This window comes from Neovison vison, chromosome 4, assembly GCF_020171115.1.
Source record: "Neovison vison isolate M4711 chromosome 4, ASM_NN_V1, whole genome shotgun sequence".
NCBI classification, from domain to species: Eukaryota; Metazoa; Chordata; class Mammalia; order Carnivora; family Mustelidae; genus Neogale; species Neogale vison.
Genome location: NC_058094.1, coordinates 224,593,836 through 224,621,268, shown reverse-complemented (window position 1 = coordinate 224,621,268; position 27,433 = coordinate 224,593,836). Strand labels below are relative to the sequence as shown.

General features: G+C 44.6%; 1 protein-coding gene across 1 annotated transcript in view; it reads left to right on the top strand.

The window, feature by feature from the left end:
• Positions 1-1,194: 1,194 nt before the first annotated feature.
• The window catches only part of EZH2 (enhancer of zeste 2 polycomb repressive complex 2 subunit), an 89,293-nt gene continuing 63,054 nt past the window's right edge, over positions 1,195-27,433 (top strand). Inside the window, exon 1 of the mRNA XM_044246806.1 lies at positions 1,195-1,405. The gene's annotated coding sequence lies outside the window, so the exon portion shown is untranslated. The remainder of the gene's footprint in view (positions 1,406-27,433) is intronic.

Here is a 27,433-nt window from a genome sequence, read left to right as displayed (position 1 = left end):
GAGAGCACTCCTAATTAGTTAAGGTCTTATTAAAGTCTAATAAGATCTGCTCTAAGGGGCAGACCCCACTAGGAAGACAGGGAAGGGCTGCTTATTTGAGTATTGAGTGAGTGCTTTCTGAATACGGGGCACAATGCCAAGAGGAATAACAGAGAACAAGGGAAACAGGACCTACAGCATCGGTCCTTATGAACTGAGGACTGCTGACCAGGGAGTTTTTCAAAGAATTCAGTTTCCCCATCTTTAAAGGGGGAAAACCTACCTCCTTCACGTATGAAACCCAAAGATTAAATGAACTGATGTATGCAAAGTAAGAAGAAAACCCTTGGCAGGTGTCAGGCACTCTATAGCTCCTGGTTTCCCTCCCTCTTTTCTTTGTGGCAAGAGCCTGAGTGGTCCTGGGTTACTCTGGTCTATCACCGGGACAGTTCCATCGTCCCAATCTAGACCTTCTTGTCTTAACCTAAATGTCCTAAGGATGGCTGAACTTGCCCTCCTGGTGCCCCCGGCCCCACACCGAGACTGCTCACTGGAGGGCAAACGTTTATTTGGTTTGGAAGTCCATGGAGTTTTAAAATGTGCATATATCAAGGCTGCAACAGCGGCTTCGATTTGCAGGTTTCACCATGGTTGTGTTACCAGGTGGTGTTCGGGTTTATTGACTTTATATGCATTGGAGTCTTTGAAATTGTTGGTTCATGTGTATGGGAATAAATTTTCATGAAATGAACTGCAAGCTCTGTTATACAGGACATCTTTAATACAAGAATGGCAGGTTTCTGCTATAAATTTGTAGAGAGGAAGGGGGGAAGGGAAAGAAAGCACAGATAAAGCAAAAAGAAAAAAAAAAAAAAGAAAGTGGATGTGAAATCACTGTGCTTTCGGTTATGTTCAGGATGGCAAACCAAGTTCCTCCTGAGCATAAATAAGCCTTGGGAGCTGAAGCCGAGCTAGAAGCTAAATGATAAGGGGCCGAAGTATGGCTGTGATTGAAGGCAGCCTCCAACAGGCATCTGCTGCAGATAACCGGGCTCGGACAGGGAGGAAATAGGATCTCACAGTCTCTGGGCTGCAAGGAGAGCCCAGAGCCTCCCTGGATGGAACCGAGGCTCCTAGGCTGAGCTGTGGACCTGGGGGAGGAGTTGATGCCCCTCCCGCCCCGTGGTTCGCGCTGAGATCACATTGACAGCTGTCTGCCCAGGAGGAAGGCCGCTCAGACTGCTCTTTCCTCTGTCAAGCGAATTTCTCCATCTGCCCTGGGCCACAGCTCGATGGGGGATATTTCATCATCATGTACAGAATGATTCTAGGTCCTCACAAAATCAAAACTCAGGCAAAGTACAGGATTCCACGGAGACCAAGGGGAGGAGCCCTGGAGAATGTCTGCTGGTAGAGAGGAAATGTGGTAAGTTGAACCAGAAGCTCCAATTTTTTTTTTTTAAACAAGCATAAAGTTGTACATGATGCTGCTTTACTGGACTGGCAAAGAAGGAAATGAAATTGAAAAGCAAGCTCTTTTAATCAAGGCAGAAAAAAAGAATTTTATTTACATTTGCCCCCTTCCCCAATTTTCTGTCCTATTCCTTTCCTCTACTTTTTTCTCTGCCTAAGAATGAATTTTGAATCATTGTTCTGTTATCACTGGGAATCTGTCTAACAGTATTTCTAGGTGTGATGGCGGAGTGAGGACGTGAATTCTGCCGGCTGTGCTTACAAATCCCTGTCCTTATTTCACAATCAAAGCGTTCCCGGTAATCTGTTTCTGCAGAGGAGCAGGTGTGATTGAGGACGTCGTTGGCAATCCCTGATTTTACTTGTTGGAACAGGGAGTGAAGACTTAACAACTGAATCCAGAACTTTGCATTTTCACAAGAGTTTGCACGTCTGAAAGCAACAGCATATTATTTAATAACTTAACATCATGCCCTCCCCTTTGATGACCCAAATGAGATTATTACCAGATTGTCACAGATTACGGATTCTCAGCGGTGGGAGCCGGGCTCGTGCAGTTTCCCGTGTCTGATATTCTGGAATGACTGCGCTTTGAAATAGGGAACTCAGGTTTTAACTTTTGGTCTCTTCATTTTTGACATAATGAACCATGAAAATCTCATTTTTCTTGCTATGCTATTTTAGATGTTAAGTTTCCTCTATTGCAAACTCAGGTACGGAGCAATACCACGAAGTTCAGAGTCAGCAAGCAGTAGACCCTACTCACGACTCTCCTGGAAACAGCAGAGCAGAAGCTGGGGACTGTGGGGGACCAGGCTGTGTTTACAAGACTGAGCTGACCTTGATTGGATTTCTTAACTTAGTCACCCAGGGAGGGGTTTCAGGGACTCTAGGCACTCCCTGGGATGCTGTGTTTGGACATTTTGGGGGTAGAGCACTTTATGCTACTTACTCAGATGCCCAAAGCAGTTTACGTTGCCCAGGCTGGGGAAAAAAAAAGGTAAAAGGGTAAAAGCACAGTTCCAGGTTTTATTTATTTTTCTGCTTCCAGCAGGTTGAGAATACAAGGTACGTGAGGGCAGCTAAGGCAACGTGCAAATGCTGTTTACCCAGATCCATTTCCTCCCTTCTTTCTGCTAACAAAACCCAGATTTTGCTCACAGTGACAGTGTGCCCAGCCTGAGAGGATGATTCATCAAGTTTCAAAACCGATCACGACAATCTCATCCTCTCTCACTAGATAGTCAGTTGCCCAGTTTCCCTCTCAGTGAGTAGTGTTGGGGGCACGCGTTCCATTTCTTGCCAATGAGATGCAAGGGGGACTATTCAGGGAAACTTCTAGGGAGTTTTTGCTTTCTTGAGACAGTAGTGGCGGACTCAGCTGTGGCTGCTCCCTCATCCGGCCTGGAATTTGCGTGTGATACTTGGAACAGCAGCAGCCATCTCGCAACCATGAGGTGACATGCACGGGGTGGGGGGGGGTGTTAGGCAAAGTGGGAGGGCAGAAAGACTGAGTTCTTAATGACATTGCTAAACTGGCAGACTTGTCCCAATAGGAACTGTCTCTGAGTTTCCTGTTAGGTAAGCAATAGGTGTTTTTATGGCTTAGTGGAGGGTTTCTGTTCTTGCAGCCAAAATGTACGCTCGTGGATTCAGTGAATAATCTCTTCAGCTTCAAATACAGTCAACTGATTCTGTCTTTTCAGAACATACCCAAAGCATCTAGTAGTCCTCTGAACCAAATAGTATTGTTTCTGATAAAAAGGTTAGCAGAGGGGCACCTGGGTGGCTCAGTGTGTTAAGCTTCTGCCTTCTGCTTAGGTCATGATCTAAGGGTCCTGGTATCCAGCTCCGCATCGGGCTCTCTGCTTGGCGGGGTGCCTGCTTCCTCCTCTCTCTCTGTCTGCCTCCCTGCCTACTTGTGATCTCTCTCTCTCTCTGTCAAATAAATAAATAAAATCTTTTTTAAAAAAGTTTAGAAAGGTTAGTGGATTTTACCTTATTTTTGGCTAATAATACTTAAACCAATGAATAGAAATAATTATAGGCAAAGAGATATAGTTAATTAATGTAATTAATTAATTTTAAGTTTATGTGCTTTTCTGCTCTAGACATTACTATCCTGATAAATTTTTGCGCTATTTCATCCCATTGCTTAAACATACTGACATAAAACACTAACCGACTCATTAAAAATTAGATTTTTGTTTCTTCACCTGTTATTTGTACTCTAATAAAGCCATTTTGATGTGTAACTCACTTGGAAAATTTGAGGAAGGAGAAAGCATATTCTCCTCCAGTAAATTTTGTCACATGTATTTATTTCTATGCTATTTATACAAACCCATCTATTACTTCATCCCTATCTGTATCTGTGGATTTTTGGTTTTTTTAAAAGCTTTGTCTAGAGTACACCAAAGGCGAAAGGACTGGAAGTTTATCAGTTAGCTCTGGCTGTGTAACAAAGTCCTTCAAAACTCAGTGGTTTAAACAGCATGATGTTACCCTTCCTGTGTCTGCAGCTTGGTAGGTCCAGCTTGTGCCTGACTGGGTTTGGCTCCAAGCTCAAGGCTGGATCTGCGTCTGCTCCATATTTCTTGGACTGGCGGGCTGGCTGGGACATGTTTTTCCCATGGCAATGACACGGTGCCAGATGCTAGAAGGCGAGCCCAAATACACACTGCAAGCCTTTGCTTGTATCACATCCACAAACATGTCGTCGGCCAAACTGAGTCACAGGGCCAAACCCAACATCCACGGTGTAGGAAGGGGACGTGAGTGCTGGGCTGTATAGTCATGGGGCAAAGTGTGCAGCAGGACAGGGCAGAGAAGAGCTGGGGAAACAAAGCCGCCCTGTAGGGGAAGGGAGTTGGTAACAGGAACAGCCTCTGATGTTGTTCTGCACGGTTCCTAGAACCCGACAGGACAGGATAGAGAATTAAAGGAATTATCTTAAGCAACAGAGATGCCCAGCACTCTTGGTGTGGGAGATAGCATTGCTCATATGGAACATGATTTAAGCTATGCTTATAAAAACGGTCTCGACAGTGCTTTTGAAAAGATCACCATCCCCCATTGTCCTAGTCATACACCTTTCCAGAGCTAGCCTTATGTTTCTCTGGAAAGAAACGTTATTTTATCGTCATTATTATTGTCATTGTACTATGGGATTATTGAGAGATTATATTTATAAGATCCCTAATGTGCTAATGACCCGTATTTCTTTTTTTTTTTTTTTAAGGTTTTATTTATTTGACAGAGAGCGAGATCACAAATAGGTAGAGAGGCAGGCAGAGAGAGAGGGGGAAGCAGGCTCTCCGCTGAGCAGAGAGGCCAATGCGGGGCTCGATTCCAGGACCCTGAGATCATGACCTGAGCCGAAGGCAGAGGCTTCAACCCACTAAGCCACCCAGGCACCCATGACCTGTATTTCTAGCAACAGTAGCTAAAACAATAGCCATATTCTTCACGTACATTCTTTCGTTTAAGTCTTCACCACAACCTTATGAAGTGGCAATTGTTTATTCTTTCCATTTCACAGAGAAGGAACTTCAGTCCTAGGGTAGATAACCTGCTAAGAGCGCAGCTCCCAGGGCCAGACCTTGAACCTGGTTAGGTCGGTTAGCGCTCACGCGCTTAGCAGGACACACACGGCTGCTCCTTGCACGTCTCGTGCCCTTGTTCTAGCCCAGGCTGGCACGCGAAGCCGCAGCAGCCAAACTGAGATCTTGAAACATAATGTTGTGAAATAAAACAAATTATGCATCTGTACTGCATTTTTGTGTGTTGTCATATAGCAAATTGCCTGTCGAAATTGCTTCTGAGCATTATATCCTGAGGATTTGGGTTGATTGCTAGCGAAAGAATGCATTGTACAAAACAAATGTGAATTTTGCAATGCTCTCTCCGAGCTCTCTCATTTACTGGGGCCATGATTGTCACTGGCCTCATTGGCTTTTCAAACCAGTGTGGCCTGGGCCAGCCTTGCTCACAGTGGCCAGGCAACCTCAAGTCTTGTGCCCAGTTCACCTGCTGCCTCCCTGCACGGCGGGTCCTAGCCCCAGCATCCCTTGCTCCCCTGTGGACCGCTGTGGAGCGTGCTGGCGGTCTCCATGTCCCTTTGGTGCTTAAAAGACTTTTTCATTTTTGGTCTCCTTGATTCTCTGTTATGTTCTGCATACTTTTCTGAAGCCCAGTGTTAGCTCAGCTAACGGAGCAACATTTGAAGAGTGTCTCCAGAATTCAGATCCTCAAAAAGCCTCTTTCTGGATCAGATTTTGCTGTTCCATTTTCAAACTCATCCTTTGTTCATTGATCTGAACAAAATGAGTCTCTGGACTTTGAAATGATTTCAACAGTCATTTGAGTGGTCGTCCTTTTCGTTTGTTCTAAGCTATACATTCTTTTAAAAAGGGTGTTCTTAAAAAAAAAAAATACTTGTGGTATAAACGGGGAATAGTCAAGCACACCCTTTAAGCCCCAAAATGTTTTCACATGACCCACAAGTCAATAGTTATTCCTTCAACCAGTATGTATTTTTGCTTCTTCAACAAGAATGGGATAATTTGGGGGCACTTTGATGACTCAGATAGTAGGGTGTCTGCCTTGGGCTCAAGTCGTGATCTCCAGGTCCTGGGACGGTGCCCCGCATCAGGCTCCCAGCTCAGCGGGGAGTCTCCTTCTCCCTCTGTCTCTCCCCCTACTTGTGCTCTCCTATTTCTCTCTCTCTCTCTCAAATGAATAAATAAAAAAAATCTAAAAAAAAAAAAAGAATGGCATGATTTGGGGGTACTTTGGGGATGACTAATGGAAATGGGAGGGTGATTGAGTTCCCTAGGAGGTGTGAGATTCAAATTATTTTTATTTATTTAAGTTTTTAAAGTTTTATTTTTAAGTAATCTCTACACCCAGCATGGGGCTCGACATCACAACGGTGTGCCGGTGTCCCCTCATTGGCGGACAGGGCGGCTTCCTTCGACACCAACTCCGCCATCCTACTGTCCAGAGGAAGAGGTTTGTCACCATTTAGGAGATTGGGTTCATGAAGGCCATTTCAAAAGAAGGTTTTCAAAGAGAATTTGGACACTGGCTGGAATAAATTATTCCTTCTCCAAGTGGACCGCTAGGTGCTTGAGAGCATAGAAATTCTGGCGTATTTATTCAAAGACTCATATGGTTATTTTGTCGGACTTCCTGGTGACTGATATACTTAGTGACTTCTGGGAACTGACTATTGTTTTGATGACATGTCACGTCAGGGGACAGATATCTGACTTATTTGGAGAAATCCACACCTAGAGACCAAAGGAGATTATGGTTAGATTAGAGCAGGAGGTGGAGAATGACCCCGTTATGAAGGAGAGTCCAAGTTGGAAAGAGAAGCCTGCTGTCCCCGTCTGACCAAGGGCAGTAATGGGGTAGCCTGTGCTGTTTGTGTCCGGGCTGTAGCTTGCGAGACCAGTGCTGTGCACAGGAGAAGCAAGAGTCCTAGAACAGGACTTCCAAAGGCCCAGCCCTGGCCCAGGGCTTTTTTTGCCAACCAGCCTTGCAATATTCTTTTCACAGTGGATTTGCAAATAAGTTCTCTGAAAACCGAGCCAACTAAAGAAGACGTGGGAAATGTGGGTTTGGCTCTGGAGTTTGTGACTGTAATAGAGTAATTCTACCAAGGAGACTACATTTCTTTGCAGCAACTTTAAAATCTTTACCTAGAAAAGAAAATAAAAATGCAATTTGTTCTAATTTTTTTTTTAAAGATTTTCTTTATTCTTTTGACAGAGAGAGAGAGTATGAGTGGGGGGGAGTTAGGCAGAGGGAGAAGCATACTCCTTGCTGAGCTGGGAGCCCAATACAGGGTTCAATTCCAGGACCCTGAGATCATGACCTGAGCCAAAGGCAGATGCTTAATGAATTGAGCTACCCAGGCGCCCTGCTATTTGTTCTAAAATGCCCACTAGGAGGGGATAAGTTGAATAACTATAGCATGTCTATAATATAGAATGTTAATCGGGCATTAAAAGTCATGTTTTTGGCAAAGCTATGCTATGTATTGTCCTCTATGTATGTATATTATATGTAAAATGTCTAAAACTCATATGGGAACCACAAATACCACATTCAAACCAACGCGTTACTTCTGGAGAGAGAGAAGGGAACATGGGGTTGAGGAGTATGCAAATGGAGTTTATTAATCTGTCATGTTTATTTCTTCAGCTGGGCGGTGGGTCCGTGGGTGTTCACCATATGAGTTTCTATGTTTTGATATGCTTGAATTATTTCATAATTTAAAAATCATGTTTCCAAACTCTAACCACATGATACTGTCATGATAAAATATTAAATGAAGGATAAATTAGGATTTAGAATATATATGCAGTATGATCTCAATTTTGTTTTAAAAAATATATATACATATATATGTATATCTGTATACATACTCATATATAGAAATAGAAAAAAGTACAAGAGGCTATCTCTGGTGATTTTTATCTTCTTAATTATGTTTTGACATCATCTGAATGTTTAATAATCATATGTTATCATCTAAGAAATGGTATTTTAAAATACTAAATTAATAGGGTCTCTGAGAATAAAGAAGTGAATTATACAGTTTCACTTTTTAAAGTATGTACATATAAGACAGGGCACCTGCTGGCTTAGTTGGAAGAGCCAGCAACCCTTGATCTTGAGGCTGTGAGTTCGAGCTCCTTGTTGGGTGTAGAGATTACTTAATAAAAAAATCTTAGGGGCACCTGGGTGGCTCAGTCGGTTAAGTGTCTGCCTTCGGCTCAAAAATAAATAAATAAAATTTGAAAATTTGGTAAAAAATTAAATAAAATTAAAAACGATGTAAGTAATACATGCATGCATTCTTTTTTTTTATTTTAAAGATTTTATTTATTTATTTATTTGACAGAGATCACAAGTAGGCAGAGAGGCAGGCAGAGAGAGAGAGGAGGAAGCAGACTCTCCACTGAGCAGAGAGCCCGATTTGGGGCTCGATCCCAGGACCCTGAGATCATGACCTGAGCCGAAGCTAGAGGTTTTAATCCACTGAGCCACCCAGGCGCCCTGAATGCATTCTTTTTAAAAAAAATATTTTATTTATTTAAGAGAGAGAGAGTAAGAGCAGGGGGAGGGGGAGAGGAAGAAGGAGGGACAGACTCCCCGCTGAACAGGGAGCCCCATATGTAGGGCTGGATCCCAGGACAGTGAGATCACTGCCTGAGCTGAAACCAAGAGCCAGATGAGCCACCCAGGAGCCCGTTGGGAGATTCTTAAATATCAGTGTATGTTGGTTGACTTCATGTTTTTAATACAAAAACTTTTAAAATAAACGTGATCTAATTCACTTAATCTCATTCATTTCAATAATGGCACAGTATATATATATATATAAAGGCTGTATCACCATTCATTTAACTCTATCCTTAACGATGGATATTAAGCTGTTTGCTAATTTTTTTCTATTATAAACAGTGTTTCAGTGACTATCCTTACCTTTATGTGCATACACAAGAATTTTTGTGGGAAAGATTCCTGGAGTGTCTAGGTCAGAGGTCCCAGATTTATTCATTAATGAGAGAAACTGCCACATTGCCTTCCTCAGAGATTGGTCACTTAACATTCCCAGCAGAAATGAGTCCAATTTCCTCAGATTCTTGTATTTCAACGAGTGTTGTATTTTGAAAAACACAAATTTATCAAGAATGTTTGGCTGATTTCTTGAATGAGTGTGTATTCCTTTTATAATAAGAAAAAAAAGTTTTGAAATCAAATCAGGGCTCTTGGCTGGCTCAGTCAGAAGAGGGGGTGACTCTTGATCTCGGGGTTGTGAGTTCAAGCCCCATGTCGAGTGCGGAGATGACTTAAAAAAATCATAAAAAATTAAATCAAAAAGTTGCTTTTCGGGACGCCTGGGTGGCTCAGTTGGTTGAGCAGCTGCCTTCGGCTCGGGTCATGATCCCAGCGTCCTGGGATCGAGTCCCACATCGGGCTCCTTGCTCGGCGGGGAGCCTGCTTCTCCCTCTGCCTCTGCCTGCCATTCTACCTGCCTGTGCTCGCTCTCTACCCCCCCCCCCTCTGATAAATAAATCAAATCTTTAAAAAAAAAAAAGTTGCTTTTCAAGACTAGAAGCAAACGTACCAAAATGGTGAAAGTTGTTCTCTTTGGAAGAGAGGCTATGGTAAATTTTCATTTCATTTAATAATCCGAAGCAAAAAAGATAGTTAATTAAAACAAGAATGTTGACATTCACACATAAATGTTACAATACAGTGGCTTTCTACTGGATAGAAATTCTATTCTATAAAATTGGTTCGTTTATACTGCAAAGCAGTGTTGGCTGGGGCATTTGGTATACAAAAACAGTTATTTGGAACAGACATTAGAGTGGATTCTTCAAAAAAAAACATTATTAAAGCACATATAATTATTGTGGTCTGAAATTAGTAATGACTTAACACCTTCAGAAAAAATTGAGTAATCTCATTTTCTGCTAGAATCCAGCCTATGTTACAAGGACCTTGGTTTACAAAATAATATGATTGTTGAGAAATACTAACATTATAGGGGAAGTGAATGTCTTTTTACTGAGAAGTTTTCTGCCAGAGTGTGTTGACTGTTATCTGCATTTGTAACATACACTGAGTCATTGATCATTCTTTTAAGATTATCCTAGGATGATCATGGTATGAAAGTATTCAAAAAGTGACTTATAGGTCTATTTCCAGTGCAGTGTTCTTTTTTTTTTTTTTAGATTTTATTTATTTATTTGACAGAGAGGTGGAACGGCTGGCAGAGGGCAAAGCAGGCAGCGGGACAAGCAGGCAGAGGGAGAAGCAGACTCCCCACCGAACAGGGAGCCCCACGCAGGGCTTGATCCCAGGACCCTAGTTCATGACCTGGGAGGAAAGTGGTCGCTGAACCGACTGAGCCAGCCAGGTGCCCCATAAAACGGCTGCTGCTTAAACATATGGTTCCCGGCTGACATTTCATCACTGCTACGGTTTTTTTCTTCCCAAAAGATTATACATCACGTCGATAAATTTCATCAGTGGGAAAATATTTTCTCCTCAAGTTAGAAATGAATTTCTGCAGTTGGAAACATTCCTTATATTAAAAATATCCAATTGGAGCACGTTCTTCTTTTAATGGTAGGAATGAGTCTTGAGCCAACAGTCAGAACACCGTAACTGTCTGCAGTTGCAAAGCTACGTGACAACAGACTGTCCTGCAACTTATCTAAAACCCAAGTCCGTCCAGCCTGATGTCCTCTTCCGGTGAAGGGCGGTGGCCCTCTGCCCACTGGTCCCCAGGTGCGGGAGGACACAGGGTGGTAGAGGGAACCTTTCAGCTCAGACTCACTGTGGACGTTCACGAGTACGAGGACAGCACTGGCCTGGACCTGGAACAGCAGGACGGGACTTGGGACCCTGGGATCACACCCTGAGCCTAAGGCAGATGCCCAACCGACTGAGCCACCCAGGTGTCCAAGTTTTTTAAGATTTTTAAAAATTTTTTTATTTGAGAGAGAGGGAGAGAGAGAGAGAGAGGAGGAGGAGCAGAGGGAGAGGGAAAAGCAGCCTCTGTGCTGAGCGGAGCTCAGCCTCACGACCCTGAGATCATGACCTGAGCCAAAACCAAGAGTTCAACACTTCACTGGCTGAGCCACCCAGGCACCCCTCTTCTTGCTTTCTTGAGAAATACTTCTCTGTGTTGTCCCTGCCAACCCCTTCTGTATTCCTGATCTGGTACAAGCAGGGCAAGGACCAAAGCAAGCATTAAGTAAATGTCTTTTGAATGAATAAACGATCATGGATGGCTCAGACGTTTAAACATTTATGCTAACATTTTAAATAAACTCTTTTATGTTTGTCTAATTATACTGTATTTTGGGGTAATGAGTTCCTTAAGCTTGTTAATTACCAAATGAAGTAATTCTTAATTGTTTTCAATATACATTGTAGAGAATGCAAGCAGTACTTCTTAATGGAGACATCTTGGGATTCATTGAAGAACAAAACAAAACAAAACCTGGGTTCACTTTATCCAGATCGCTTGTTTTCAAAGAGTTTAAACTCCTGATTCGCTTCTCAACCTTCATGTCTCCAGCCTGAAGAGTTCAGATCTCTCGTCTGTATTTGGTGGAGTCTCTTCTCTTTTCCTCACCAGGCTCTGCCTCCCTCTCACTCTCTCTTAATCCTTCCAGGTGTGGTGATGAAAATGCTTCCTGCTTTTCCCTTTTTTTTAAATTTTTTTTTAATTTTTAATTTTTTATAAACATATATTATATTATTAGCCCCAGGGGTAAGGTCTGTGAATCGTCAGGCTTACACACTTCATAGCACACACCATAGCACACACCTTCCCCAACGTCCATCACCCCACCCCCCTCTCCCTAACGCTGTCCCCCCAGCAGCCCTCAGTTTGTTTTGTGAGATTAAGAGTCTCTTATGGTTTGTCTCCCTCCCAATCCCATCTTGTTTCATTTTTTCCTTCCCTACCCCTCAAACCCCCCGACTTTGCCTCTCAACTTCCTCATATCAGGGAGATCATATATGATAATTGTTTTTCTCCAATTGACTTATTTCGTTCAGCGTAATATCCTCTAGTTCCATCCACGTCGTCGCAAATGGCAAGATTTCATTTCTTTTGATGATGCTGCATTTTCTTTTGTGGACACCTCAGAGATTTTGGTTTTGCTTTTAAGGATTTTTTTGTGTTTGGCTTTGGGAACAGTCCTAAACAAAATTCCATACTGCCTGAGTATTTCTTAGAGCCAAGAGATGATACAATATGCCACCAAATTAGGGAAAACCACATAGAAAAGATTCTATATTTCTTCAGCTACTGGGTCAGATCTGTGAAAAGGAGGCATAGATTCAGGGGATTTTAGAACAAAAAATATTTCATATAACTCATTCACTCATTCTTTTGTTCGCTGATTCACTAATTCATAAAGCCCTTTATCCAGTCGATCGTTACCAGGCACAGCCTGTACACAAGACACAGCATTAAGTACAGCGAAGTCCACAGAGACGAATGTAAGAGGTCCCCTGTCATTAATAAGTAGAACATTATCTGGAATTGAAGTTGAACTAGTGTGTAACTGGTAGTGAGATATTTGAACCACCTAAAAGAAGGATAAAGAGTTTGTGATAAGAGTTTATATTCTTGGGGGCGTTTGGGTGGCTCAGTGGGTTAAGCCTCTGCCTTCGGCTCAGGTCATGATCTCAGGGTCCTGGAATCCAGCCTCGAATCGGGCTCTCTGCTCAGCGGGGAGCCTGCTTCCCTCTCTCTCTGCCTGCCTCTCTGCCTACTTGTGATCTCTCTCTCTGTCAAATAAATAAATAAAATTTTAAAAAAATCTTTAAAAAAGTTTGTATTCTTGAGTTATGCAAAGATCTCTCTGAACAGACTTTCATCTCACAGATTGTATTGGGCTTTGCTTGTAAGTTTGATGGAGAGACAACTACTGTTTTGTTGCCTTTTAGGCTGTAAGACCTCACTTTCAAACAACTGCCTTTCCAACTGCCTTTCCTGAGGCTTTCATCGATGGTGCAGACATCTTCTTTCAATGCATGGAGGGTTTATTTTATCCCTACATAAGCGGTCTTCAATTTGCCTTATGAGCAAATATTTTTCTAGAAATAGGATCTTTTTGTAGAAAAGATGTCCAAACAAGTTCTCCTAGCTTCATTCCTCTGAGTAATCACTGCTTCCTTTTTTAAAAAAGAAAGCAACTTATATAGAATTTATATATTCTGAAAGTCTTGCTTTTAAATTGTGCTATCCAGTGGTTTTTAGTGTTGTACAACCATCACCATGATCTAACTTTAGAACACCTTTATCATCCCTGCAAAGACCTCGTACAATTTAGTGGTCACTGCCCCCTTCCTTCCCTTCGTCCCCTCCAGCCCCAGGCATGGCTGATTTACTCTGTGTGTCTCTAGATTCTCACCTGCTAGACATCGCACGGAACTGGAACTACACAATATGTGGCCTTTTCTCTCTAGCTCCTTTCCCTTATCACGACGTTCTGGAGTTTCATCCTTGTTGAAGCTTGTGCTGAAACCACATTCTTATTCGCTGCCGGGTAATTCTTGATTTTACGCACATATCGTCTTTTGTTTATCCGTTCCTTAGTTGACGGACATTTGGGTTACCTTTTGGTTTATTTTCACTATTCAATATTGTGAATATTGCTGCTATGAACGTTCACGTACAAGCTTTTGTGTTGTTGTGTTTTCATTTCTCTTGGATATATTCCTAGGAGTGGAACTGCTGGTTCTTAGGGTAACTCCGCCCACCATTTTCCATAACTGCCAGACTGGCTTCCTTGGTCTCTATGCCATTTAACACTTCACCTGTAAAGTAGGAGTTTTCCAATTTCTCTACATCCTTGCTAACACTTGTTTTTGTCTGTCTTTTTGATTGTAGCCGTCCCAGAGGGTGTGAAGTGGTTCCTCAGTGTGATTTTGACTTGCATTTCCTTGATGACTAATGACGGTAAACTTCTTTTCATGTGGTTATTAGCCATTCACAGATCTTCTTTGCAGAAATGTCTATTCAAATTCTTTATCCATTTCTAATGGAATATTTGTCTTTTTGATGTTAAGTTGTTAGAGTTCTTTATGTATCTTGGATATATCTCTTCTTTCTTTTTTTTTTTAAGATTTTATTTATTGATTCGAGAGTGCATGTGTGTGGGGACTGGGGTGGTGGGAGGAAGGGCAGAGGGGGAGGGAAAGGGACAAGAAGATTCCCGCTGAGCCTGGAGCAGGTTGCTGGGCTTGATTCCAGGACCCTGAGTTCAAGACCTGAACTCTTGTTCTTCAAGGACCAGCAAGTCCTTTTGGATCTCGGGATGAAAAATTTCTCTGGGCCCTTTCTCAAATTTGTCCAGGTTCATGGCACTTAAGATGGACTTCACAGAGAGAGTTTTTGTGGGACTGTGTGGAAGGCATATTTTCTGGGTACCTGTTTTCCTCCAAAGAATTGCTCGGTATTGAGGGACACGCTGATTGTTTTGGTCAGAGAGGGTCACGGACAGGAAGAAGGGGCTCTTCTCAGCATCATTTCCAATATAATTCTGATGGACTTGTCCTAAAAAATACTTGAAATACCATCTGGTGTGGTATTCTGGGTTCTCTAAGGGCACGTCTGTTCTTCGCCACGTCCCGGGCAGAGCGGTTGCATTCTCATCTGAAGAGCCATTTTCCACTCTGAATCTTCCAGCCCTTTGGATGGCACCATCAGCATCACTGGAAATAAGCAGCTCCACAGATCCATAATGTTTCCTACTGAAATCCCCACGTCTACAGCCTAGGTCTTCCGAGACAGAAAGGTTGACCTGGGACTCTACTTCAGGGTCTTCTGTTGGCCATGACTGCAGAGGCTGGATGCCGAAGGACAGAGACGACTTGGCTTTCCATAGAAGGGTTTGCGCCATCTGACTCCGACAGGACCCCTTGCTCAGCGGCTCCATCGGTGGGCCTGGAGGCCGAGGCGCCGAGCCGGGAATCTCGAAGCTGCACCCCCTGCGCCGCAGCGCCGCCCTCTTCTGCCGCAGAAGCGCAGCGGCCGCCCCGCCGGGCTCCGGCTCCATCGCCCCGGGCGGGGGCTGCTGGCTCGGGCGCACTCGGGTGGGCTCAGGCCTCGGCGGGGCTATCTCTTCTTTCTTGATGAGCTGTTTTCTTTTAAATATTTTTAAATTTATTCATTGGAGAGGGAGAGAGGAAGTGAGAGAGAGAGAGAGAGAGAGGGCATGTGAGTGAGCATGAGCAGGGGGAAGAGGCAGAGGGAGACTCAGACTCCCCATTGAGCAGGGAGCCTCGGATCTTGAGATCATGACCCAAGCAGAAGGCAGACACTCAACCTACTGAGCCATCCAGATGTCCTTGATGAACTATTTTCAAGTGACTTTCTGGGGATTACACGTTTGTTTCTTCTTTCTTCATGGTTTGTCTGCTTCAGTCTTCTTTGCTGGTTCTTTCTCTTCTCCCTGATCTTTTTTTTTTTTTTTTTTTTCTAACTTACTGTTGAAGTATAACATTGAAACAGAAATGGTTTAAATGAGTTCTCATAAGGGGAATGAACTTGTTTAACCAGCACCCCAGAACAGAAATTCTGTTCTCTCTGGTCCCTACCCTTGCCAAGGATAACCAATTGTTCTGATTTCTAACATCATGGGTTAGGCAGAGGCAGGTAGAGAGAGAGGAGGAAGCAGGCTCCCACTGAGCAGAGAGCCTGATGTGGGGCTCGATCCCAGGACCCTGGAATCATGACCCAAGCCGAAGGCAGAGGCCTTAACCTACTGAGCCACCGAGACGCCCCTATGATACATATTTTCTTGTTTGACTTCATTCACTCAATATTATCTTGAGCAGATTTATTCCTCAAGCAGCTAGCTGTAGACTGTTCATTTGCATTGTTGTAGGACATCCCATTATGAAATTTACCACAATTTATTCATTCTGCTGTTGAGGCATTTGGATAGTTTCCAAATTTGTAGCCATTAGTATTAGTGCTCTTAAGAACATTCGGGTATGTGTCTTTTGGTAAATATACACACATTCCTACCTATGTCCATATACACGTATGGCTAGATCCATACCTAGGAGAACGACTAGGTATAGAGTCTTCAATATTTGTTCAAGTTCATCTCTTCTCCATCTTCCAGAGCGGTTATACCAATTTTTACTCCTTTTTAGAGGAGGTAATCAAGAGGACGTGAATGTGGTTGACTTGAAGGCTGGACTCCGGCAGTTGGGAGGTTCCTCCATCCCTCCTGCCCTTGGAATTGACGCTCCGCCCATCGTTCCCACTGTGGGAGCTGTTCTGAGGATGCAGCCTTGAGAGAGTAGGATGTTATGAACACCATCTGGACAACACAGGTGCTGAACCCCATGAAGGGCTCTATATGAACCTTTGAGATTCTGGCAAGTGGAGGCAGAGATCTATGGTTCAAGACGAGCCTTGTATGTAAATTCCCTTGTTTATTAGACTTGCCACCCACCAATCAGGACTGGTCTGCTTCTTTCTTCTTTCCTTCTTTCTTTCTTTTTTTTTTTTTTTTTTAAAGATTTTATTTATTTATTTGATAGACAGAAGTCACAAGTAGGCAGAGAGGCAGTTAGAGAGAGAGGAGGAAGCAGGCTCCCTGCTGAGCAGATGTGGGCCTCAATCCCAGGACCCTGGAATCATGACCTGAGCCGAAGGCAGAGACTTAACCCAATGAGCCACCCAGGCGCGCTGTGGTCTTCTTTCTTTGGTCTCTCCCTACCCTCTGAGGACAGGGTCTAGTTTGTGAACCAGCTCTCCAGTCAGCAGGATAGTAAGCATTTTGGTCTTTCTACGTCTTTGCCAACACTCGATATCTTCTGTATTTTTTTGTTTTAGCCATTCTAATAGATAAATAGTAGTATTTATTATATTATAGTTTTATTTGCATTTCTTGGGTAACTAGTGAAATTTAGTACATTTTTATATTTTATTGGAATTCTGTGTATCTACTCTTTTAGGGTTCCCATTTAAAGTGTTGTGTTGGTGTTTTTTGGATCATTTCCTAATATTTTGGCTTTTTTAGAAGTTGTTTTGTGGAAGCTCTTTATATGATGACCGTTTTTTTTTGTCAGATGAGAGTATGGTGGATTTCTTCTAATCTTTGGCCTGCCCTTTCAGTGTTTCATGGTGTCTTGAATAGAAGTTCCTAATTTTAATTTAGTTCAAAGTATCATTTTTCCCCCTTCTGCTGAATACTTTTTGGGTCTTGCTTAAGCACTTTTTGCCTACTCCAAGATCATAAAGATGTTTCTCTATGTTTTCTTACACATTTAGATCAGTAACCCATCTGGTGTGAGGTAGAGGCCAAGATTTTTTCCCCGAAACGATATCTAGTACTGATTATTGGAAAGACTGTCTTTTCCCACTGTAGCGCCGGGTTGACTCTGTCACGAGTCAGATAATCATATAGGTATGGGTCTGTTCCTGGACTCTATCTCCCTATTGCCCTATTTGTTTATGTTTGTGCCAGTATCATGGTCTTAATTACCATCACTTTAAAAATCTTGGTTTGATACCTAGTAGTGCTGTCTCCCATCTTCATTCTTCAAGATTGCTTTGGCTCTTCTTGGCTTTTTGTGTTGCACGTATATTTTAGAATTAACTTGTCAGTTTACACACGCACATACACATATGCACACACATGCACACATACCTCCGTAAACCCTGCTGGGATTTTGATTGGCATTGTGTTGAGTCTATGTGTCTCTTAAGTCATAAAAATGATAGTCTCTCCATTTACTTGTCTCCTTGTAGTTTCCCCCAATATTGCTTTATAATATTCAGTATATAGGTCTTGCACATTTGTTGTTCATCAGATTCTTTACTAGGTATTTGATGGCTTTCAAAAGGTAAATGATTTCACTTAAAAAAAAAAGATTTATCTATTTGAGAGAGAGGGAGAGAACAGGAGCTGGGGTGAGGGCAGAGGGAAAGAGAGAGAGAGAATCCCCAGCAGACTTCCTGCTGAACAAGAAGCCCAATACATGGTTCCATCCCAGGACCCTGGGATCATGACCTGAGCTGAAGGCAGATGCTTAACCAACTGAGCCACCCAGGTGTCCCCCTAAATGGTTTCACTTTAAACTTAAGTTTAATTTCCTTTTTGTTTATTGCTGGCATAAAGAAATTGATTTTTGTAAACTAGCTTTGTATCCAGGGACCTTACTAACTTTATAATTAATTAATATTTACATAATTAATCTTGTTATAATCATTAAATCTGTTATAATCTATTCATTTGACTTGATCAAATTTCTCTTTAAAAGTCTTAAAATGAAATGGTAACACCTTGATCAATTTCACTGAGTTTGTGTTGAGGAACATGAGTAGCGCGATATGGCTGGAATTTAGGGTGGTGGAAGTATGAGGGAAAACTGATATGACAACTTATTTCATCCAGAGGAAGAGATGAAAGAGACAAGGAGAGAGGGAGATAGAGACAGAGGGAGGGAAAAAGAGGTGTGAGGCAGTTCTAATTTCAGAAGTGATACTCCATCACTCTTCTGGCTGCATTCTATTGGTTAGAGGCGGATCAGGGTCCTGCCCACACTCAAGGGGAGTGGATTGCACAGGGGGTGAGTGTCAGGAGGCAGTGATGATTGGGAGTGTATTTGAAGCTCTGCTTATCACACCTCCCTTTGGCTTTTTGGAGGTGACTATTTCCACCTTATTCTTAAAAGGTCAGGCTAATTTAAATCATGATCAAATTATCTTTTAAAACATTTTTATTTATTATTTTTAAAAGAATTTATTTATTTATTTTAGAGAGAGAGAGAGAGAGAGCATGAGCATGAGAAGGTCAGAGAGAGAAGCAGACTCCCAGTGGAGCTGGGAGCCCGATTCGGGACTCGATCCTGGGAGTCCGGGATCATGACCTGAGCTGAAGGCAGTCACTTAAACAACTGAGCCGAAGGCAGTCACTTAAACAACTGAGCCACCTAGGTACCCATGATCAAATTATCTTACTTTTTTTTCTTTTACTTAAGATTTCTCTGTATGCCACACCTCCCCCTGCCCAGCCTGGGCTGTTCTCCACCCTGCAGGGTAATGCCACTCTTGTTCTTTACGTGACTCATCAGACCTTTAACTGACATTCCCCTCTTGGATGAACTCACATCTCTTACCCAAATTTATATCCCATGGCATTCCATTTGTCCTCCCAAAACTTTTACATTTTTACTTTTGCTCTGTGCTCCCTATGCTTAAAACCAAAGTCATCAGGTTTTTGTTGTTGTTGTTTTTTTTTTTTTTAGTCTTGGTTGGGACTGATAAATTATTTTAAAATGACCAAGAAGAATGAATTGATACACAAAATAATTTTTCACCTTAACAGACTGAGTCCCCTTCTCAGTTACCAATTCTCAATCACCAGTGGGTGTCTGTTGCAAACACATGTAAACTTCTACCGATCTCTCCATGTACCTGCCTTGTGTCCACACACTTTTCTGCTCATGCTCCTGGCAAAGGCCGAGTGCTCCCCTGGGTCTCTAGGACCCACCCCTCTTCACCTGTTCCAGGTCCGGAGTCCACCCCTTCTAACACACTCAAGGATGCTGCACCAGCAATAGTCTTTCAATCCTGAATCACCAATTTCCCCATCTCCACTGGATCTTTCATCAGAATACCAATACAGTATGTTCCTTCTCCTGAAGATCTTAAGAACTTTCTCTTGATTCCACTTATTCTTCCAGCTGTATTTTCTCTCCTTCTCTTTTTAGCACAACCCTTGACAGTTATTTGTAACCGCTGTCTCTAGTCTTCTTTCATTCCGAACCCCCTCCAACCATCCACTGAACCTCTCATCAAGGTCACCATGACCTCCAGATGATGTCACCCAAGAGCCAAGTCTCAATGACCTTGACCTGTTAGCAGCATGTTACCATGTTCCTCCTTGAAACATAATTTCCCTTGACTTCTAGGATCCCCTCTTTGCTGCTTTCACTGGTTACTCCCTCTGTCTTCATGGTCTCATGTTGGTGTACCATGAACAACTTCTCTATCTACATGCATGTCCTTGGTTTATAAGCTGATGAGCTCTAAACTGATATTCCTTGTCATGACCTCTCCCCTAACTCCATACTTGTGTAATGGAGGGACTTATTTATACCAGAAATGGTCTAAAGATGGCATCAAAGTGAAAATATCTGAACTACAGCAGAGATTGAAGACAACTTATCAGAACTTCTCTTACCTGAGCCCTAGGAGTTCCTATCTACTCCCTCCCAAGAACCCAGTCTGGGAGCTGATTAGCCTGGGGTGCCTTGGGCTTTGGGACACTCCAAAACCAATTGTTTAAACAAGTCTATCAGAACCTTCCAGCATTTGGAAACTTAAGCCCCTTTTCTTCTCTCCCCTTTATTAAGCAGGTTATATAAACTTTTACCTCTAGCTGTTGAGGGAGTTACTCCATCTAGGGAAACTCTTGCATGCATAATAAACTTTTCTCCTGTTACTCTGTTGTCAATTAATTTGCAGGTCGTGATAACTAGGACCCAAATTGTTCCAGGAAGAGTTTTCCTCCCCAAAAAACTTACCATCTACTCTGAAAGAGGACTTTACCATCTCCATTTTGACCTCGAACTTCCTAATTAAGTCCTTCTTTCCAGGTTATCTCTTACCTCAGATGAGACCCTGTGGCAAAGCATCCTCTGATAGGAACGGAAACTAGCCCCTTTAGCCCTGGAACCAGCAAGATGCAATACCCTCCCACCCCCACACACACCGTGATGGACCCCAAGACAATAATGACGTGACCTTTTCTGCCCATCTACCTCTACTTACTGACCTTTGTCCCATATTCTCCTTAAAAAGGGGCGCCTGGGTGGCTCAGTGGGTTGGGCCGCTGCCTTCGGCTCAGGTCATGATCTCAGGGTCCTGGGATCGAGTCCCGCATCGGGCTCTCTGCTCAGCAGGGAGCCTGCTTCCCTCACTCTCTCTCTGCCTGCCTCTCCATCTACTTGTGATTTCTCTCTGTCAAATAAATAAATAAAATCTTAAAAAAAAAAAAAAAAAAAGCTCCCAGAAGTATTCTCAACACTGTGGAGACAGTCTTTGAGATGTCAGTCCACTCACTGTCTTCCCTGTGCTGGCTGATGTAGGAAAGACGTTAGGCTTTGAAGCCTGAGGCCAAGTAAGAATTCTTGAGAAATCTTCAGTGGAAAAAGGTGATTTTAGTAAAACATGAGGACAGGACCTGTGGGCAGAAAGAGCTGCACCAGGGTCATGAGGAATGGCCCATTATATACTCTCAAGCTGGAAGGAGGTTAGGGAGAGCCCAAGTTTCCAAGGAATTTTGGAAGCAAGGTTTCCAGGACCTTGAGGGGGCTAGCTATTGTTGGGAAAAGGTCGTTTATTATCGTCTGATAAAACCTTAGTCATGAGACCTTTCAGATGTGTATCAGTGGGCCATATGCTTGGGGGATGATGGCCAACACATATCTGGGGGGTGGGGCTAGGGATAAAGGAAATTTCTAAAGGACTTTTTATATGTTAAAGTAGACTTACAGGATCCTGGGGGTCAAGCTAAGCTTGCCTTTGGCCTTAGCAAAGTATTAACTTAGAGGCAGTGAGACCCTAGAGGCTGTAGGTAGTAAGAAAATTTAGTAATTTTCCTTCCGCCTTTGTTTCCCACATCACTGGACTCACCGAAATAAATTCCTTTCTCATTTCACCACTGCTCCTCTCTCTACCTTTGGATTTTGTCAGTGGTGAGTGGAACCTGGCCTGTTGGGGATTCCCCCTGTGCCCGGGGGGCTACGACTTGACATCTCTACTTGGTTGAAAATAGGCATCTCAAACTCACTATGTCCCAGACCAAACTCTGATCTCCAAACCTCCATCTCCATAAACCCTCCTGTTCCTACTGCCCCCCGCCAGGGTCCAACTCAATTTTGAACCACAGCCTTGTTTCAACGAGGTTGAAAACAACCTTGTTTTGCATCCTATACCAATCTGTCAGCAAATTCTATTGCCTTTTCCTTCAAAATATATTCAGAATCTAACGTTTTCCTACCAGTTCCTCTGTTACCACTTGGGCTTCCTGCCAAGTTCACTGACTCGTAGCTCTTCCTCTGGTCTGGTCCCTGGCCCATTCCTGGCTACTCTCCACACAGTAGCTGGAATGATCTTGCTTTAAAGGCTCAGATCACCTTTCTGCTCAAAATCCTCTCCTTTAAGCAAAACGTAAAGTCCCAACAGTGGCCCACCAGGCCCAAAAAGTCTGTCTGGGCCCCTCATCTCTTCGGCCTCCTTTCCTGTTCCCGCTCCTTTACAGTTCCCACATGAGGCAGGTTCGCCCATGGGGCCCGGCACTCACCATTCGTCCATCAGTTTTTCTTCAAATGCCCTCTTCTCAGAGAGGTCTTCCCGACCAAGCTATTTTAAAACTTTTTTTTTTTTAAGATTTTATTTCTTTATTTGACAGAGAGAAATCACAAGTAGATAGAGAGGCAGGCAGATAGAGAGAGAGGGAAGCAGGCTCCCTGCTGAGCAGAGAGCCCGATGCAGGACTTGATCCCAGGACCCTGAGATCATGACCCGAGCCGAAGGCAGCGGCTTAACCCACTGAGCCACCCAGGCGCCCCCGGCCAAGCTATTTTAAAATTGTTGCATTTGCCCTCCATTCTCTTCCTTTATCTCAATTTTTTCTTCGTATTATTTACCACCACCTCATATGCCGACATTTACTTTGTGTTTCTCTTCACTAGAATGTCAGCTTCATCAAGGCAGGAATTTCTGTTTTGCTCACATTGTATTCCTAGCTGGAGAACCGTGTCTTTCAACTAGTAAGCCCTCCATAAATAGTTGTTGAATGCTGAGTGAATAAATGAGATGTGTGAGAAGTAAATACCATTCATGGGGTTGAAAGGAATGCTCTGTGATGCTAATAGTCTTAACTTTTCACTTGACCTTCTCCTACTCCCCCAAGAACCATGGGGGAGCTTAACTCCCCATTTTTGGTTTCTATCTGCAACTGAAATAGTGCATGTCTGTCTGTAACAGAGGATGGAATGACCTGCCAGTATTATCACAGCTGTAATCGGAGCACCTTTACAGAAATGAAAAAGCCTGGTGACTTTCTCCCTTCACACTCACCTTGTGCTCAGCCTAGCTTTCTGCTTCAGGCCCCCATGGAGACTAGTGCTCCTCTCCCATTTTCTTGCTTTCCATCCTTGGAATCGTAAGAAAATTATTCTTAGTATTGAAAACAAAATACTCCCTCTCAAGTTCCCTGTATCTGTCCATATACAAAACAGAGTTGTAGCACACTGTATGCCCTCTGTATAGAATGAAATCCTTTGGCAATATTTTAAAATTATCCTTCTCCTGCCATCACTGTGACCTAAAATGTTCTGCTTAACTGAATAATGTCAGCCCTGAACTAAGATAATATTGTGATCCACTGGCGTCTCTACTTCCTGCTCCAAGTCCTCCTGCATATTCTATTTAATGTAAATATGTATTATATTATAAACATATTATATTTAATACAGCCCCACTTAACTCTCTAACCTGCTCTCTTACTTGCCCAGTTGGAGCTCTCAGCTTTTATCCTGGGAGTAGATGTTCATTCCCATCTCTAGTGCCCTTATTGCCTCCTCAATCTAGATCTTATGCTTTCTTCAGGGTCCAGCTAAAATTTCCTTTTCTGAGATTTCTTTTTTTGGGGGGTGGGTGGTGGGATTATCTTGATCCACGTCATTCCTTGATTCTAAACGCCCTAGCAATTCAAACGACAATTTACACAACGCTGGATGTGTTTATATATGGCTTTGCTTTCTGAGAACCTCTGTTAATGTGTTTTTCTTGACTTTTCTTTCAATAAGGCCCACATTGTTTTAATATTTAATATAAAGTACAGGTAACACTAGTAATTTGATAAGCAATTTAGGAATAAGTAGTTAACTTTTGAGGTTTAAATTGCTGTTTAAAAAAGCAATTGTAATTTGCTGCTCTAGATGGGAGCCTTTTTACCTCGGAATATGAATGTGCTGGTGACTGTTGGGTGTTTGATAGATGGAATTTTTATAGTTACATCTCAGATGCATAACCTACTCTTGCACTCTTATGTGTTCATAATTGTGCTTTCATTTGGGAACATGATTGTTTTTCTCTGTGGCTTCCCTCCACATGTAATTCTAACACTGAATTGGTTCAAAATGTATGTGGGGAATAGGATGGTGATTTAGCAAAGGTGGAAAAATGATGGGTTAAATCATCAAACGAAGAATTATAGTTTCCTTAATAAGTCTTTGTCAATTAAAAAAATATAACGATTTCTTTAGCTTTTAATTCAACAGTGCATAGCTGACCCTGTCTGAACTCTTAGTATGGAACCCCAGTTCACATGAGTGATTATTTCGCCCTATAACTGCATCCTACTAAAAAGAAGTCGGACTAATCGTAACTGCACTGACAGATAAAGCCAAAGGGCAGATTGTGTCCTAAGCAGAATATTCCTAATTCCTCTGGGTTGAGACAGGTTTACTCCAAGATCACCTTTGAATAATTGAAAAGTGTTGTCATTACCCTAACATTTTCCAGGGGCATTAGCACGAGGCAAGTGAACCACACTCATCCTTGATAAATGATTTTTCACGTTGACACGTGCACGGGAAGGATCTGAACAAGGCGTGTTGAATGAGGAATCTGTAACCGGAACGTCACTCTCGCCCAGGTCTCTAAGGCGATGGGCACTGCGGGCTCCACCGGCCGAAGTCCCGCGGGCCGTGGGGGATCGAGCGGACAGGGAGTCGCTCGGAGGACGCTCGGCCCGGCCGGGGCGGCGCGCGGGCCCCACCGGAGCGCGGGAGGGTCGCGGCTCCTCGCCCGAGCGTAGCGCCTCTCGCGCGCCCGCCGGCCGGCCCCGGCTCGGCGCGCGGGGAAAAGAGAGCGGCCGTTGAAACCGTTACCACCCCCGAGTTTTGAACTGTTCAAACTTGGCTTTCGGCCCCGCCCCGCCTCTCCGGCCCGGGAACTCCGAGGCGACGGTTCCCGCCAAGCGCCGCGAGCGCGCCGTCCCGCCCTCCGGCCGGTTCCCGCCACCCCACCCTGCCCAACCCCCACCCGCCGCCCGGGCTCCAGAGGCCCCGCGCCCCCGCCCGCCGGCCCGCCGCCTTCCTGAGAGGCGCCGTGCGTTCAGAGAAAGAACAAAGAAACGGCGCGGCACTTCCACTCCGCGGCCGCGTCCCTCAGCGCCCGCCCGCGCCCGCGCGCACGCGCCGCCCGCCCGCCCGGCCCGGCCGAGTCCCGCGGGCGCCTCTGCGTGGGGCTGGCTCGGCGCCTCCGAGCCCGGCGGGCCCTGTGATTGGACGAGAGCCCGCCTCGCGTCCCGCCAATCGGGGCGGCGCTTGGTTGGACTGGGGGGGCCAAATAAAAGCGATGGCGATTGGGCTGCCGGGTTTGGCGCTCGGTCCGGGAGCGTCCGACACCCACTGGGACGCAGAAGGCGGTGGGGCCCCGGCGGCGGCGGCGGCGGCGGCGCGCGGGAGCTGCGCGCGGGAGCGGCGCGGGCTGGGGCGCGGGGCGCAGGTAACGCGCCGCTGTCGGGCCGGCCGGCCGGCGGGGCTCTGGAGCCCGGCGAGGGGCGGCGACGGCGCCGGCGGCGCCGGGATATCCCCGCCGCCGCGTTGCCCGTCCGGGTGTCGCCCAGAGCGGGCTCTCCCGGGCGCCGCTTTTGCAGGCGGGGTGAGAGGAGACCCCTCGGTGGGGGGCCTTGGGTCGGGGCTGACCCGCGCGCCCCCCGCGGGCGGGCAGTGCCGGACCCCCGACACCCGAGGCGGGAGCAGGGGCGGGTGCCCGCGGGGGGCGTGCGGAGGGGGTCCTCTCGCGTGCCCGCCCCTCCGGGGGCGCCGGGGCTGGGCTGGGGGCGCTCAGGTGCCCGGGGCGGGCTGGCCGCCCGAGCCCAAGTCTCCTTTGTGTGGAGCGCCGCGGCGGGAGCGCCCGGGTGGGACGGGACACACACAAGTTGGTGGGACCTCGCAGCCGAGTGCGCACTCAGACAAAGGACGGACTGTGTCTCGGGGGAGCTCGGCGCGAGGAAGGGGCAGTGACACCGGGCCTGACAGCAGGCGGGAGAGGGGCGTGGGAAGCCCGGGCCGCGGGCGCGGGTGGGCGGGCTCGGCCCCACGCCCCCTCCCCGCGCGCGCGCAGGCTCGGCGGGGCCGCGGCGGCCGGGACGGCGTGCGGAGACGGGACTCGGAGTGGCCGCGCATCTGACGTTTCCCCCTCGGCAGCCTGGAACCTCGCGGCTGCAGCCGCGCGGACGCGGCAGTGCCGGGCTGCCTTCCCCTTTTCGTCCGTCTTTCGGTTAAGTTTTTGGGCAGGGTCGAGCTGTTCTCCCTCTTTTTGGTTTTGTTCGTTTGGAAGGCTTTCCGTCGAGTCCCCGCGTCATTGTGTGCCCCCTTCCAGCCACCAAAAAGTCTGTGCCACAGGGTCGCTTTTGGAAAATGGGAGGAATTGAGGAGCACGGTATTCTGGAAAACTTGGTGAACTCGCGCCTAGCGAGTTCCCACTTTCTAAAGAATCAAAATCTTAAAAAAAAAAAAAAATTCAAGCTGTTTTGGCCAACTTGTATGATACGTCTGAGAGTGGCGACAGGTGCTAACGAAATCAACTGTCATTTAGTAAGCGATTACTCCCCAGATCCCTAGGGGTTGAATGAGGATGAGATGGTAGAAATAGTTGACCAGATAAAATACTTATGACAAATGTGTATTTACATTATATGGTTGGCTATTTCTTACTGATTGGTCTTAATTTTCCGTGAACAATAGCTTTGAGGAATCAGAAAAGACTGAATGCAGAAATGTTGATTGCTTAAGAAATTGAATGTGTTCTGTCCACAGTTAAGCTAAACTTCCTTTGTTTATCATACAGGATCTGTAAAACTTAAAATTCATTTGGAAATAAAAATCTGGAATTAAAAAATATTTCATTACAAAGTTTACTTTCTTGGTTTTGAAGCTCATCGGTTTAATTTTATGGCGTTTTAAAATGACATAAAACAACATTTGAAAAAACCTTTAAAAGACTCGAATGCTGGTACAGTTGAATATAATCTATAGTTTTATGGGTTTTAGAGTTTATTTTCCATTACTCTTTGTTCATGAGCATTAACAACTGTTAATGGTGTTCAAAACCTGACCAGTTTATTGATAATTTTATTTGCCAGAACATGAAAATGATTAAGATATATTTTAATTTTCTTTTCATAGTCTCTAAGTTGGGGATTGGTGGGATTCTAGTCCTGATATAAAGATTCCTGTCTGTCTTTCTGGAGGTGGATTAGGGTATGCAATGTTTAAACTCTAGGAAACACGTAGGAAAATTGCGTCTTCAATTCTAATTTTTGTGGAAAGTGAATATATTCAAAGAAAAGGAATTGAGAAACACATAGGCACTCTTCTCATTTGC